Source organism: Equus przewalskii, chromosome 15 (genome assembly GCF_037783145.1).
Source record: "Equus przewalskii isolate Varuska chromosome 15, EquPr2, whole genome shotgun sequence".
Lineage (NCBI taxonomy): Eukaryota > Metazoa > Chordata > Mammalia > Perissodactyla > Equidae > Equus > Equus przewalskii.
The window spans coordinates 70,504,431-70,519,116 of record NC_091845.1 but is presented as its reverse complement, the minus strand read 5'-3'; the positions used below and the strand labels follow the sequence as shown (position 1 = coordinate 70,519,116).

The window sequence follows — 14,686 nt, the reverse complement described above, 5'->3', positions numbered from 1 at the left end:
ATCCAATATTTAGTCAAAAAAGATTTTAATCTTTGTTAAAGCCCCCTCTCAGTTTACATATATTAAAACATAGGACAGTAGCTAAGACAATAGTCCTTTTACATATGTGAATCATATTAGTCCAGGCTCTCAGAGATAAAACTTTAGTCTATGTTATCTGCATGTACAGGGCACACAAGCACATGATCTCAAAATTCTTTCCCATTAGAATAAAGGAATGCTGTAACTGTGAAATGCTTAAAATAAAGCAGTGCAATTCCTTTACATTACAACATGAGAAGACAGCCCAGGGAGGTTAACTGACTTGCCCCAGGTCTGGTTCTCTGATATGACCGCCTGATTTGCTATGACAGAATAAACACACACACTCTCACTCAGGGAAAGAAAGGATAAATGATATACTAATTTGCATGTTAAACCCTCAGATGTCTGGAAGCAATAGGATATTTAAAATATCATATCCTCAAAGCATGCATAATCCAGCAAAATTATCCTTAAAGACTTGAAACCTAGGATTAGAAAAGCTGTTGCCAACCTTATTGCCAAGGTTTTATCAAAAGGAAATTTGGATTGGGAAGACATTTCCTGATACGCTCCTTCCAGGGATAACTGCACAAATCAATGGAGGACGTGTTTCCCGCAGATTTGTCACAATATGCTCTCGACTGACATTTCTGTTTCTACTTATAAATAAGACAGACCAAGCTTTAAACCAGGTTTTGATTCCTAAGCCTTTTCAGAGTATTAAAAATTGACCCTGGAATGGTGGTTGATGCTATGCCTTTTAAAATCACTTTACATGACACGGCTTTGCAGGCACACTTCACAACTAGGACACTAAAGAATAAATTACAAGCTGTGTTTACAGTAGGAACAGAACAGTAGTATCAATTCAAATGGTTTAAGGGAAATTAACCAACTCCTACCTCCAATGTTTTGAGATAAGATTCAGAAACATGCTGCAAATGGATCACAAATAGTTACCAACACTGTGAACAACCTTTAACAGTTCCTAACAAAGTGAACAGTGTTGGCTCTAGAGAAAACAATACCAAAATAAAACACAAAAAAATGGGTTCTTGCTCTTGATCCTCCAACTTGAGAAGGATGTCAAGACTGTTCTGGAGATTGCATCCTCTAACAAGATTGGAAAAGATCTAAATTCATTTGCCAAAGGCAGCGGAGGCACCTGCTCGCTATTAGGTGTGAGTTTTCCTATGGTGGAGAAATCAAAGAGCACTCACTGAAGTCCTGCCCCTGCTCCCCAGCCAGGAGTTAGCCTGTAGGATCGTTGGCGCTGTGAACAAGGAGGGGGATACACACATAGGCAGATGACAAGGAAGAGCTTACCAACTCTCCCTTCAGCCTGCTCCACTGCAGGCTCAGGTGGCCACAGGGAGCTGGGAGTAGGCTACTGCAGAGGCACCTAGTGCCTGGGCATGGAAAAAAGAAGCCTGCGTGGCAATGGACACAAAACGGTTGAAAGAGTTAAACAGAAAGCACCCGTATGTCCATTCATTGGAGGAAACAACTGTTTCTAGCTAGGACTCCCAAGGAGGAAGTTACTTATCCAACCAAAAGTAGCTTAAGACACCCCCTCCTATTTAGTCTATAGTCAGAGCAAATAGGTCATTGCATTGAGAGAGGACACAGACTAGAGAAATATAGACAGAGCCAGAGCGACAAGGCCAAGCCAAACCTGGGTTAACTGGTAGGGGGCTCCAAGTCTGGAGAATTTGGCAGGACACAAACTTCCTTCAAGAATATCATGGAAAAGGATCAGCAGGAAAAAAAAATCAGTGTTCCACATTTTTTTTTTTTACAAATTAAAACATTTTTTTACAAATTAGCTATACACATTTATGGCCTGGTTAATTTATTACAGAATGTATGTAGTGAGCTTTCAAAGTTTAACCCACAGTGCACGCAACTTGAAGTTCAGGGGAAAATGTAACTTTTAAAATGTCATCTGGGGCTGGCCCAGTGGCACAGCAGTTGAGTTCGCACATTCTGCTTCAGTGGCCCGGGGTTTGCTGGTTCGAATCCTGGGTGCGGACATGGCACCACTTGTCAAGCCATGCTGTGGCAGGCGTCCCACTTAAAATAGAGGAAGATGAGCACAGATGTTAGCTCAGGGCCAGTCTTCCTCAGCAAAAAGAGGAGGATTAGTGGCAGATGTTAGCTCAGGGCTAATCTTCCTCAAAAACAAAAAAACAAAAAACAAAATAAAATGTCATCTAAACTAACCTGGCCTTCCTTTTGAGTGCTTATCTGCTGTTAGAGAGAAAATGTTATACTATTCACACTCTCATCCATTCTCCGTTTAACTTACTTGCTAAATTAACTAGTACCCTCTGTTTCTTCTCTGTATCATACTGACTGAGCCCTTTAGTACACTGACAACTCACAGGTAACAAGTTTCTCTCTCTGGGTGTCTCCACATTGTCTGCTTTCAAGTGTCACTCATGTCCCCAAATCTGTTTACGTCCATTTTATATGTTATTTTAATTACATGGCACAATTAATATACTGGGAAATGAGAAAAAAAAGACTGTGAAGAGAAAGAGTTGTCTGTATGAAAACTAAATTGAATGCTTTGAATAGACTTAATTAAGGCAAGTTTTCTTTAACAATACTTTCAATTAGGTGCCAAGGCAACTGTAAAATGTTTTTTTAATTGTAAAAAATCTAAAAATCTATGCTCAAATTTCTTCGTAAGTGTCTTAAAGAGTTATTGCCCTGTAAAGAAAATACAACTGGAAATTGTAGACAAAGCATTATGGGGGTGATCTATGTCAGAAACAAGAAGCAGAACTCTAATCAGAAGACAAATATGCAAAGAAAAGGTCTTGGCCCCACATTAAAAGATTGCTGTATGAATGTACATTTACATTAAATTAAAACAAAATATTTAGGATAATTATTTATCATTCTCTATTTTAACCACTTTTTAAAAAATTAGTTCTGATCACCATCTGATGTAATGCCAATGTCCCATATAGCTTAGAATTTAGTCCAAAATAATAATTTAAACAGTTCCTTTAGAAAACTCAGGTTCTCTGACAGTTTCCCCTCTGCTGTGACAGAACCCCAGTCCTCCAAGTGTCTGGCGGGTGAGGGCCAGTTTCAGGCATTGTGCCAGTCCTTTCACATGCACTGTAATGCCCCTTGTTTCCCTGTCACTATATGCCCTTCTGGCCTCTGATGGCAAAGTACCAGGCTGGCTCCTTTTACCTCCAGCTATGCTCCCAGGTGGGTCTGGCCAACTCCTGTGCTGTTCAGCTTCCCCTCAGCTCTGGCTGGCCGCAGAGTGTGCCCCGCACCATTCAGCCCCTGGCCCAATGGTCTGCTCCAGCATCTGCTGTGATGCCTCTGCTTCTCACCTCAGCATCCTCGCTGTACGGTAACTGAGCTGCTCCATATTGGTTTGGAGGGCCTCTGCACAGTGCTCCTTCCCACTCCCCAGTCACAACAAGAGTAAAGGGATAGAATCCTGTGCCTGCAATGCTTTCCTGAATTCCTCAGTCTCCCAACACCAAAGCTCAGAGAGAAGTCTGGAGATGCCCCTCATGTGCCTACTTCTGTCTCCCTCCCTCTTTCCATTTTCCTTCCTCCTATCTTTACCCTGGCCAGGACAGAGGTAGACCTTTCTTTTATTTTTCTTATATCTTTTTCCTTCTTCCTGAATTGTCTCCATGCTGTAGGAGAGCCCGTTGAGCTGGTCCCCCCAGGCTTGTCTTCTCTATACCTAAGGAGCAGATGAAGGAATTGAACGGACCTTTCTCACTCCTCAATGTCTGCTTTCAAGCACACTGTCTTGCCAGTCTCCTATGCGGGAGCCATAAGCCCACCGTGCCTCAGGAATGATGTGCTGCAATGAGACAGGACTTGAAGGAGAGGAGGAGAAGAGGTATTGGTTTAATATCTGTGAAAATATACATTTATTTACTTATCATTCCAGAGGGAGGGTTCAAACATTCCCAACTAATACTTCTGCTATTACTATAAAGGCTCCTCTACATCCAGCTGAAGAGTAACATCTGCTATCGCTATATACAGATGTCTGGACTGGACAATACAGTGAGGATGCTGGTGCCAGAGAGGATAAAACCGAGGCAGGTGCACCTCCCACAGAAACTCCACCTTATCAAGACTTATTTGGTCTGGGTGCTATTACACAAGAGGTATCTTATCTGGACTCCAGAAGGTTTCACCGAAGGGACAGGTGTATTAAGCACAACTTTCGTGGGGCCCTATGCTTTAGGAACAAGGGCAGAACGTGGTTTCCTGGCTTTCCTGGCTGAAGCACTTTCTCCAGCAACACATAGGCAAATAAAGGCATAAGGCAGTTTGCTTAAGGTTACAAGACTATTAAAACATGGAAGGAAAAGCCTTACCATGAACTTTCAAACCAGACGAAATAACACCTGCAACATGACAAAGGTATACTGCTACCTAATGACCTTGGAATTCCTGGGATTCCCTTCTCATCCTCTGCTAACACGCAGATGTGGCCAGCAAGAAACCTACACTGGAATCTCAGGCTGTTCTCTGAAAAGGGTGATCCCCAGCAGCTCTTTTAAAAGAGCCCGCTCACACTCAACCTCAGAGAAGCTCTAGGGGGAGACTCAAACCTGCGCATTTTCCTACAGAAAACCAAATTTTAACCTTTTCTAGTCTGCCTAGGACGACTGACACTGAAGGGAAAAGTTAACCTTCCCTGCCCTCAGTGTATCTGGTTAATCAATCTAGCACCAGGAAGAAAGAACTCCGCTTCCATAACGTTGGAATGAAAGGCCAGCAGTCAAGTGCATGCAGAAACTATTAGACCTTGACACATTTAACAGACAAATGGCAGCTTGGTGGCAGATCAAGCCTGGTGGGGTTGCCTAGACAGAGTGAGACTGACTAGGTGGAGTACCAGGTCGGGGAGATTTGGGGTTCAGAGGCAAAGACTATTGCCACAGCTTCGCTGTGGCTTAAAATATCTTTGACGCAATGCGTTTGGGAAAAAGACTTCTGAATATTTAGATGTCATTTCAATATCAACCATCTTCAAATTTTCCGAGCCTGAAGCATAAAAGCTGAAATTTAATTTTGATCACTGTCAAGCTACTTGATAATAAAACTTTCCAAGAGTGGACTCAGAATTGCTTTAAGTTGGCTAGCTGGTTAATCTCTATTCCAATTATCAAAGTCCAAGATTAATATGGTGATAACGAATAACCTCCCCTCCTCTGTTTAAATGAAATTTGCGCTTCCAGATTGGTCTGCTGAAAGCTCAGTTTTCTTGGAACAAAATCAATCCTTGAAAATCTTTATACGTTCCACTTAAATGTGCCTGAAAATATTTCTCTCTTTGTAATGGGGTCCTTTCATAAGAGGATAATCTGAAATAAATGTTTTAATAATTTCTATGAGAGGCAGGAAAAGGTAATGTGAAAAGCAGGACTCTGGAGTCACACTGCCCAGGGTCCAATCTTGGTTCTGCCATTTCTAAGCCACATGCCCTTGGGAAGATTACTGATTCTCTGTGACTCAGTTTCCTCATCTGTTAAACGGAAAAATGGAGATAATCATACCTCATAGGATTGTAGTGAAGGTTAAATGAGCACTGCTCGGCACACAGTAAATACAACACTATGTAGGTGCTGACTATCATTATCACCACCATCACCATCATCATCATCATCAAGTCTGTAGAGAATCTTTAGCAGCAAGATTCATGGTCATGGGAACTGTGGACACTCCAAGTGGTAAATGATACATTTACCATGAGGATGATACACATGAGGGATGATACACATGAGGAAACTAATGGTTCTCTATCAGTAAATGGGAAGAATCTAGCCATTTGTATTTCTTTAAACTATTCTCTAAATGGTGAGTACTCATAAACAGTGTCAAGAGATTTTCACATATTGAAGTATATAGGGTAACTATTCAGGTTCAAACTGATTTGGCTTGTACTCCAGAAGCCTGACTTAAGGTCTATCAAACATACATTGTACATCTGCTTTAACCAGTAAAGAAGGCACTCTTAAGAATGCATACATCCCCTCCTACACCCCGTTGGTAACCCCATATCAGTCCCTTTCCTGCAGAAATCAGGGTCATGTTGATCTGCTAATTTGCAACCAAATACCTCTTTGAAACTTTGAAAATGTATCCTGGGTGTGTTTAATGTATGTTCTTTGTTCTAAAAAGATGTAAGACTGTAAAACCACGCTTCTCCAGAATGCTTTCTAAGGTCTTCCTGGGTTATAATCCTTGTTCTGGCTCAAGTAAAACTTACCTTATTTCTCTTACCTGTAGAATGGTTATTGGTTATTTTGCATCAACAACAGGATGATTAGTGATTTATGTTGGGCTTTTTTTGAGGAAGATTAGCCATGAGCTCTGCCGCCAATCCTCCTCTTTTTGCTGAGGAAGACAGGCCCTGAGCTAACATCCATGCCTATCTTCCTCTACTTTATATGTGGGAGGCCTACCACAGCATGGCTTGACAAGTGGTGCCATGTCCACACCCGGGATCTGAACTGGCGAACCCTGGGCCGCAGAAGCAGAACATGCGAACTTAACCAGTGCACCACTGGGCCGGCCCCTATGCTGGGCTCATTTAAGAGTTAAGCTTTTTCAGAAAAAGTGTAACAGAATGGAGTCCCTTTATAGCTATAACTAAATGGACATTTAACCAAACTTTATGCTATTCTTCTTGATGCCCCATGCAGTGCTTCTCAATCTTTCTGAAGCCAGGTACCTGAGGGTTACTGTAAATAAGATTACCTTTCCACCTTGTTATGAAAAGAAGTTAACCTTGTCAATTTGCTGTTTTCTTGTTTAACCTGAGGGGGACTCAAGGTTCACAAGGACTTAGAGCTTGTTTTACAGAAGAAAAAGAATGCCTTCAAGGATCACCAGATAACCAGCCCCCAGCTGTTGTTCACGCCCAGAAGTCGGATTGCCCAGGGACTCACGGGGAGTGAAAGAAACACAGCTTAAGTATGGAGATTCCTCAGAAAATTAAGAATAGATCTACCATATGATCCAGCTATTCCACTGCTGGGTATTTATCCAAAGAACTTGAAAACACAAACGCATAATGATACAAGCACCCCTATGTTCATCGCAGCATTATTCACAACAGCCAAGACTTGGAAGCAACCTAGGTGCCCATCAAGGGATGAATGGATAAAGAAGATGTGGTAGATATACACAATGGAATAGTATTCAGCCATAAGAAATGATGAAATCCAGCCATTTGTGACAACATGGATGGTCCTTGAGGGTATTATGCTAAGTGAAATAAGTCAGAGGCAGAAAGTCAAATACTGTATGATCTCACTCATAAGTAGAAGACAAAAACAACAGTAAACAAACACACAGCAACAGAGATTGGATTGGTGGTTACCAGAGGGGAAGGGGGGAGGGAAGAGGACGAAAGGGGTGATTAGGCACACATGTGGTGATGGATTGTAATTAGTCTTTGGGTGGTGAACATGATGTAATCTATACAGAATGCAAAACATATTACGATGTACATGAAAAAATTAATTAATTAAAAAAAAAAAGAAACATTGCTTGCCCCCTTGTTTCTCAAAACTCCCTGGAGTCCTGGGGTATGGTGGAAAGTGGCCTCTCTAAGCAAGAAATTTCCTTGAAGTGTTCTGTTTTGTCTTTAAAAACTACACACATTTTGTTTTATATTCTCTAATATGTACATATCACTTTAATACAAAAATAATTTTTACATTATTTACCATCAATAAAACTTGTTTACATTATTTTGTCCCCAACATCCTCAAGTAAAATTGTTATTTTCTGAAAGCAAATCGCATTTATCAGTTTATCCTATAGCTTTGCTAACTTCTTCATGCACCTCATAAGTGTGGACAGACTACAATGCAGAGGCACAGATTAATGGAAAACCAGCTATCACCATCACCATCTATCTGGTGGTGAATTATCTAGATGTCAGAGAGAGGAGAAAGCCAGAATCAAGGACCTCAGGCTCACAAATGAGTAAAATAGTGAAAAAAAATCACCTGATGACCAACTCACCTCACAGAGCTGCATCTTGCTAATAACACCCCTTACTTGTAGTCACCTAATCTTCCTCACTTAGCTAAATGTTAGGAACATGGACAGGGTGATATGAGGTTTAACTGCAGATTATCTGGGGGTAGACAGATCAGTCTGAAGACTAATCATGCCCAAAAGGTAAGCATAGATAATGCTTTTGTCAAAAAACAAAATCATCATGGATTAAGAAGATGAGGTATATATCTACCATGGAATACTCCTCAGCCAGAAAAAAAGACAAAATCATCCCATTTGCAACAACATGGATGCACCTGGAGGGAATTATGCTAAGTGAAATAAGACAGACTGAGAAAGACAAACACCACATGATTTCACTCATATGTGGAATATAAACAAGCACGTGGACAAAGAAAACAATTCAGTGGTTACCAGGGGAAGGGGGGTGAGGGGTGGAAACGGGGTGAAGGGGAGCACCTATGTGGTGACAGACAAGCAATAATGTACACCCAAAATTTCACAATGATGTAAACTATTATGAACTCAAATTAAAAAAATCATCACAATTCACCATGAGTATCTCTATCTTTGAATATGTCTATTATGGGAAATATGTATTAACAATAGATATGATCTCTCATCATATCTTGGGGATGTTGCTCTTTCTTCACACACACAAAAATCCAGCAGTATACTTTAACAGACTTTGATTTTTTAAAAACTCTGTGATTTTAGTATTTTGACCACTGTTTTGTTGAGGAAGTAAAATGATGTTTAGTTGTGTGCACACCATCAATACCTAAATTTATGCTTTTTTTGCATGATGTTTTAGAGTGTTGACGTGTTTCATATATTGGATACATTTTGAACTGAATATGTTTATAATTAAAGTTTTGGTACCATATTTTGACTGGTTTTGGTTTAACCATGCTTGAAATTACCCATGATCTTTCCTCTCCCACTTACACCTTAGTTAACTGACAGCTGGGAGATCCTGGAGTCTAGAGAAGGGTTTTCAATAGGCAGTATCTTAGAAACTTCAATTTGTTTGTTTAACTAAGCAGAAATGGAACAGTGGCCTAAAACATTTAGGTGGCCTTGATTGTCTTTTTTTAATACAACATAGTCCTGTATACGCATTGGTGGACAGTGTGAACATCAATTTTTCTCTAGAAGTCATAAACGGAGATAAAAATGCTTAGTTTGGAACTCTTTTAAAAAAAATCTCCCAGGGAGCACATATTACCAATCTTCACAAGTGGACGGAAAATAACATTGTCACCTCTTACCATGAAATTTTAAGGAAAACGTTATTTTAATAAAAATGAGAATGCTGTGGTGTAAAAGTTAGCCCTCTCTCCATGTCTCCCCACTGTTAAGATCAGAGCAGTGCTGAAATAATGAATGCATTGTTAATGAATCCAAAAAAATAAAAACGCTAGTTTTTATTTATCTGACCCTGCCCTTGTTTCCAGTACATCTGCCTGAGATGGCCTGTTGTTATTCAACCAGCTAATCACGTCTTTTGTTCGCATCACTGTTTTTTCACTCCCGGGGCTAATCTCCACAGCCATCTGGTATCTGGTAGATAATTGCCTCTTCCAAATCCCAGGAGGCTGGGAGGCAGCTCAGGGGAAACTGGATACATCCCTCCCAGGTGGGGCCAAGACAGAGGGAAGTTTAGAGTGATAATTTTCAACTGGAGTCCACATTTTGCCCCACATTACAATAAACGTGGAATTTATATGGGAAATGATAATTCTGATAACACTCTTTAGCATGACTTAGTCTAGAATCTGCGTCCACTTTCCTGGGCAGCTTCCCAAGTCAGCATCTCCAGGGGTGAGGCTCAGAAAGCTGTAGCGTTCACAAGCTCCCTCAGGTGATTCCAATGTACAGTCCAGACACTGCGGATAAAACAGTGAACAGCGCACAGTCTCTTTCCTGCACTGATAATATTTTAGGTTTATGTTTATAATCATTATTTTCCTGAGAATAAAAGAAATACATGCTTTCTGCAGAAAGCATGGAAAAATCTAAAGATAAGCCCAGAACCACACCATCCAATGATAACCATAGTTAATATTCTCTATATATCTGCAAATACTTTTTTCCAAAAAACATTATATGTACAAGACAGTCTAGAGTCTTTTTTTTTCCCCAATTACCAATATGTCATGAAGAGTTTTTAAAGGGACATCATCTTTCTATTGATCTGTAAACTCTCTTTATAGTTAATGGTTTTAAAATGCTCTCCTCACCCACTTTGAGTCATCCAATGTGTACCGCATCTAAGTCTGCCCAGGCCTCATCTCCTCTTGGTATTTACTCTCTCAGGAGGATCCACGGGCTGTCTTTTGGGCTCCTATGATCAAAGCAGCCGTCACAAAGTCTCCCATCTCCATGACGGGGTGATCTGAAGACGGCCCGCAATCCTGAAGCCACCCTGCTCTGCTGCTTCGGGCCTTTCAGGAGTGACATGGAAACACGCTTTGTCAACAGAGCTTGTTCTGCGCAGGCCTGCAGTCTTCCCAGGTGTTCAGTGAGAACACAGAAAAACGGCTTTGAAGAGAATCAAGTGGAATTTCACGAAATTTACTTTTAATAAACACCTCATATCCCTCATAAAATGGCAGTAGTGTTTTTACATTTTGCTACCGTATGGGTACAAATGCATAAAAAAATCTTTTCCAACAGGATAATGTGCATCCCCCATCTACATTGTTATGTACTTTTTCAGTATGGTACATATTGGTGCCCTAGTTGGATACATTCATACTCTCTCATGTGGACTCTAAAAAATATTTGTTACTAATGTTATTTTCAGTAGAAATAATACTTGTGTTGTGAACACTTAAAGTTAACAGAAGAAGTGATTCTCACAATGCTAACATAGCCAGGGTTGTCACACACAGTTGTAAAACCTTGTCCCATTCACAACTGTATCAGCAATGCCAAGCATGGTGCCTGGGACACAGCACAGTATCAGGTTAAAGGTTTTGACTACGTGATGTGGCCAGTAAGTTGGCAGAGTGAGGATGCTCCCAAACCCAGGAATCTCACTACAAGTTCAGTGTTCCTTCCACTATATCACACTGCCTCCTGCTGGCCTCTTACGTCCCAATACAAAGCTTTTCATTCATTTTCACCAACGACAGGCTACTGGGTCTTTACTGTTCAGCTCAGGGACTCCCCTTGTTCAAGGTGTCAAGCTTTCCAGACATGGTTCATGAGACTGGCTGGGTTAAAAACTGTGTTAAATCATTGGTGTCCTCCATTACCAGAAGACCTAGCCTTTAGAGGAGCCAAGAAACTCTCCACGGTCTTAGGTCAAGTCTGGGAGAAATCCTGGCTCCCATCAACCTTGCTATGACTTGGCACTAGGTCTTGTCTGCTGAGATTAATAAAATTATCCTTTCCATATAGTAGAAAAAGCCACTAAATATAGTTCATGCCAAGGCAGGCACATAAAGATGACTGTCATGGCTGCTCTGTAAATTAATCTGATTTAAGAGAACAACTCTAAGGCAAGAAACAGGAAAGGAGCATTAAGAAAAGATAGTTAATCAATCTGTGTATCTCTGATGGGAAGTTACAAGATGGAACTTAGGTATAGGTAATAAGAAATAGGCAAAATCCTACTTTGGAATAGCGAGAAAACTTAAAATCAGGAACTGGAGACTGAAACACGTAGCTGTCAGAGAACAAATCCCTGGTGCGGGACAAACAGGGGCCTTCGTCAGCAGCTGGAGCTTGGGAAACCCAGTGGCCAGTGCCGATTTGACACAGAGGGAAGAGAAAGGGAAGAATAGAGGAGCACATTCCATCCAGTGGCAAAATTCCTCAAAGACTCACAGATCCAGACCATGGAGCATCGCCTCTCAGGGAGGCAAAGGGTGGAAACATCCTCCCTCTCATAGCCGTCAAGGCTGCAGCTGTCGTTCCTTTTAATCTGATTTTTCTGGTGTAGAAAGATTTGGGGGATCAGAGGAGGCAGCAGTGTGAGCTCCAGAACGACTGTCCCCAGGGCGGAGTCTCTGAGGGCCTGGCTAGGGCAAACAGAAACACCCTCTCCTTCCTCCACACCTCCACTGTTGACCACAACAGCCATTACCACTTGCTATTTTCTGCTCTCCTTATCCCACCCTCCTTGATTCCTGGAGTGTATGAGGAATATCAGGGCAATTTCCTTCTCATTGGCATAAGCTGGGCTGTGAAACACTGTGTCATCCCAGGGGATCATGTTCCCATACCTCTCCCGACTGTTGCCTTCCACATCGTCCTGACTCTTCCCCACTGGATGGAACAGATAATGGCCATTTTACGTCTCAGTTTACTCTAAGAGGATGGGCAGGAGGAAAAGGAAAGCAAGGCAGGAAGCCAGTAGCCCTTCTCAGAAAAAGGGTTCCCTGACCTCTGCCTTCTGAGTCTTTCTGCCCCATGAATATTTATGTCTAACTCCTTCCCCTGGCACTCTCTGGGGGATGGCAGCTGAGAGGCTGTGGCAGGTAGAAACGGGAGAACTGACAGGCACACGATTAGAAAGCAGGCAACAGCCGTCAGTCCTAGGTTCACTGGATGCAGACCACCGACCAAAATCTAGGTGGGGTGGGAGAAAACCCCAGCCCCAGATGTTACTCTAATGCCCACATTACCTGTGGAAACCACATTCCCAGCAAACTGTTTCACAAGCTGCCAGAAACAGACAGAATGCAGCTGGGAGCTCTGAGCTGTGCTACTCTGCAAAAATCATTTAACTGCATACAAATGATAGCTATTATACAGCAGGGATCCCCCAGGGAAATAATTTCTATTCCCAACTCCTCTTATAACCTGATGAGTCAGTTGAGGTCAGCTGGTTGGAGCAGTGTGCTAACGAAGCCAAGGACTCAGGAAAGCTGCTTTGGCAGACCTGGTGATTTTGCAGAGCAAAGCCCTGCTTCCCCCAGACCACATCCTGTAATCTTAAGGGTCTGTCTTGCAAACGTGTGTTGCACATAAGGGAGCCTTACAGAGAGCACTGATGGCTCCAGAAGCCAGAACCCAATACTGGAGAAAAGAGTCAGGGATAAAATGTGATCCAACCCTCATTTTAGGAATCAGTCACTGTTATGACTGTGTAGTGAGGTCACTCTTCATCTTGGTCTGCTTACATCAGGTTGGATGGTATCACATTCTTTTCTCTGCCTCTGACAGTTCCCCTTCCCTTTTAGGTTTGGTTTCTAATCCACAGTACCTAAAAACAAAATAATAAAGCAAGCTATAACTACATCTAATCAGAGTCAATAAGGTTCCAAGTGAGGAGGAGCTTTAGAAAGCAGACATCTTTGTAGCAGGGTACCAAGAATAAAGAGATTTACGTTCTGTGTATTTGGTTCCTAACAAGAAGTTCGTAGGATTCAGTGCTCTTCAAGTAGAGCTATTTAGCACGTTCTTTCTTAGATACCATTCAGTTTAGAATTCACTAAAATCTTTATTCAGTTTCCCTTTTTTGCCGTATGGGTAGCAGGTACAAAACTGTTAACCTGTGAGTATCCCAGGTGTCACCTCCACCCCAGGTTCCAAGTGCGCCTGCTTGACTCCTGACTCTGTTATGCTGATTCAGAAAATGGGGCCAAGACCAGGAGGTGCTCAGCCATGCTACAGGTTTTGGAGAAGAGTTCTTTGGTTGGGAGCAGGGAGACAGGAAGACAAAATTGGTAGACTGGCTGCCATGAATGTTGGGTATCACGAACAACAGAGATGGTGAGACAGGATTTTAACAAGTTTTGTTATAGGTGAAAATTATACTCTCCCACCTTGGGCATTTTCTTGAGGGAGTGAATGAAGATTTTAGTTGCCTTCAGTCATATTTTTCTGCTGGACAGCTGTTCCTCTTGAACATGTCACTGCACAGAATCAGGAACAAATGGAACCCCAGTTATATTAAGGCTTTACATTTTGTTTTTCTCTAATATAATTAATAATAGCTAACATTTACTGAGCACTTACCATGTGTCATTCATTCATTCAATAAATATTAACTGAACACCTAATATCTTCTAGGCACTGGGGAAACAACAAAGAAGAGGACACGAAAGGTTCCTGTCTTCATGAAGATTACTTTTTCATGGCAGCAGAGAGAGAATGAGCAAATAAATAAACAGGAGACATAAAGAGTGGTGGGTGGCTACTTCAGACCAGGCAATTCTCTTTGATCTGAATGGACATTTTTCTAAATAAGACATACAGATGGCCAACAGATATATGAAAAGATGCTCAACATTGCTAATCATCAGGGAAATGCAAATCAAAACCAACATGAAATTATCGCCTCACACCTGTTAGAATGGTTATTATCAAAAAGAGAAGAGGGGGCCGGCTCCGTGGCCGAGTGGTTAAGTTCGCACGCTCTGCTGCGGCGGCCCAAGGTTTGGATCCTGGGTGCGGACATGGCACCGCTCATCAGGCCACGTTGACGCGGCATCCCACATCCCACAACTAGAAGGACCTGCAACTAAGATATACAACTGTGTACAGGGGGGGTTGGGGAGATAAAGCAGAAAAACAAAAAAAGATTGGCAACAGTTCTTAGCCCAGGTGCCAATCCTTAAAAAAAAAAAAAGGAAGATTGGGAACAGTTGTTAGCCCAGGTGCCAATCTTTAA

At 41.8% G+C, this 14,686-nt stretch overlaps 1 protein-coding gene across 6 annotated transcripts in view; it reads right to left on the bottom strand.

The window, feature by feature from the left end:
- TMEM108 (transmembrane protein 108) overlaps nt 1-14,686 on the bottom strand; it is a 326,114-nt gene that overhangs the window by 181,114 nt on the left and 130,314 nt on the right. For 2 of the 6 annotated variants that reach the window (XM_070576061.1, XM_070576060.1), the window contains exon 3: nt 13,839-13,928. The exons of the other annotated variants lie outside the window; for them this stretch is intronic. The gene's annotated coding sequence lies outside the window, so the exon portion shown is untranslated. The remainder of the gene's footprint in view (nt 1-13,838; nt 13,929-14,686) is intronic. 6 annotated transcript variants of the gene reach the window in all.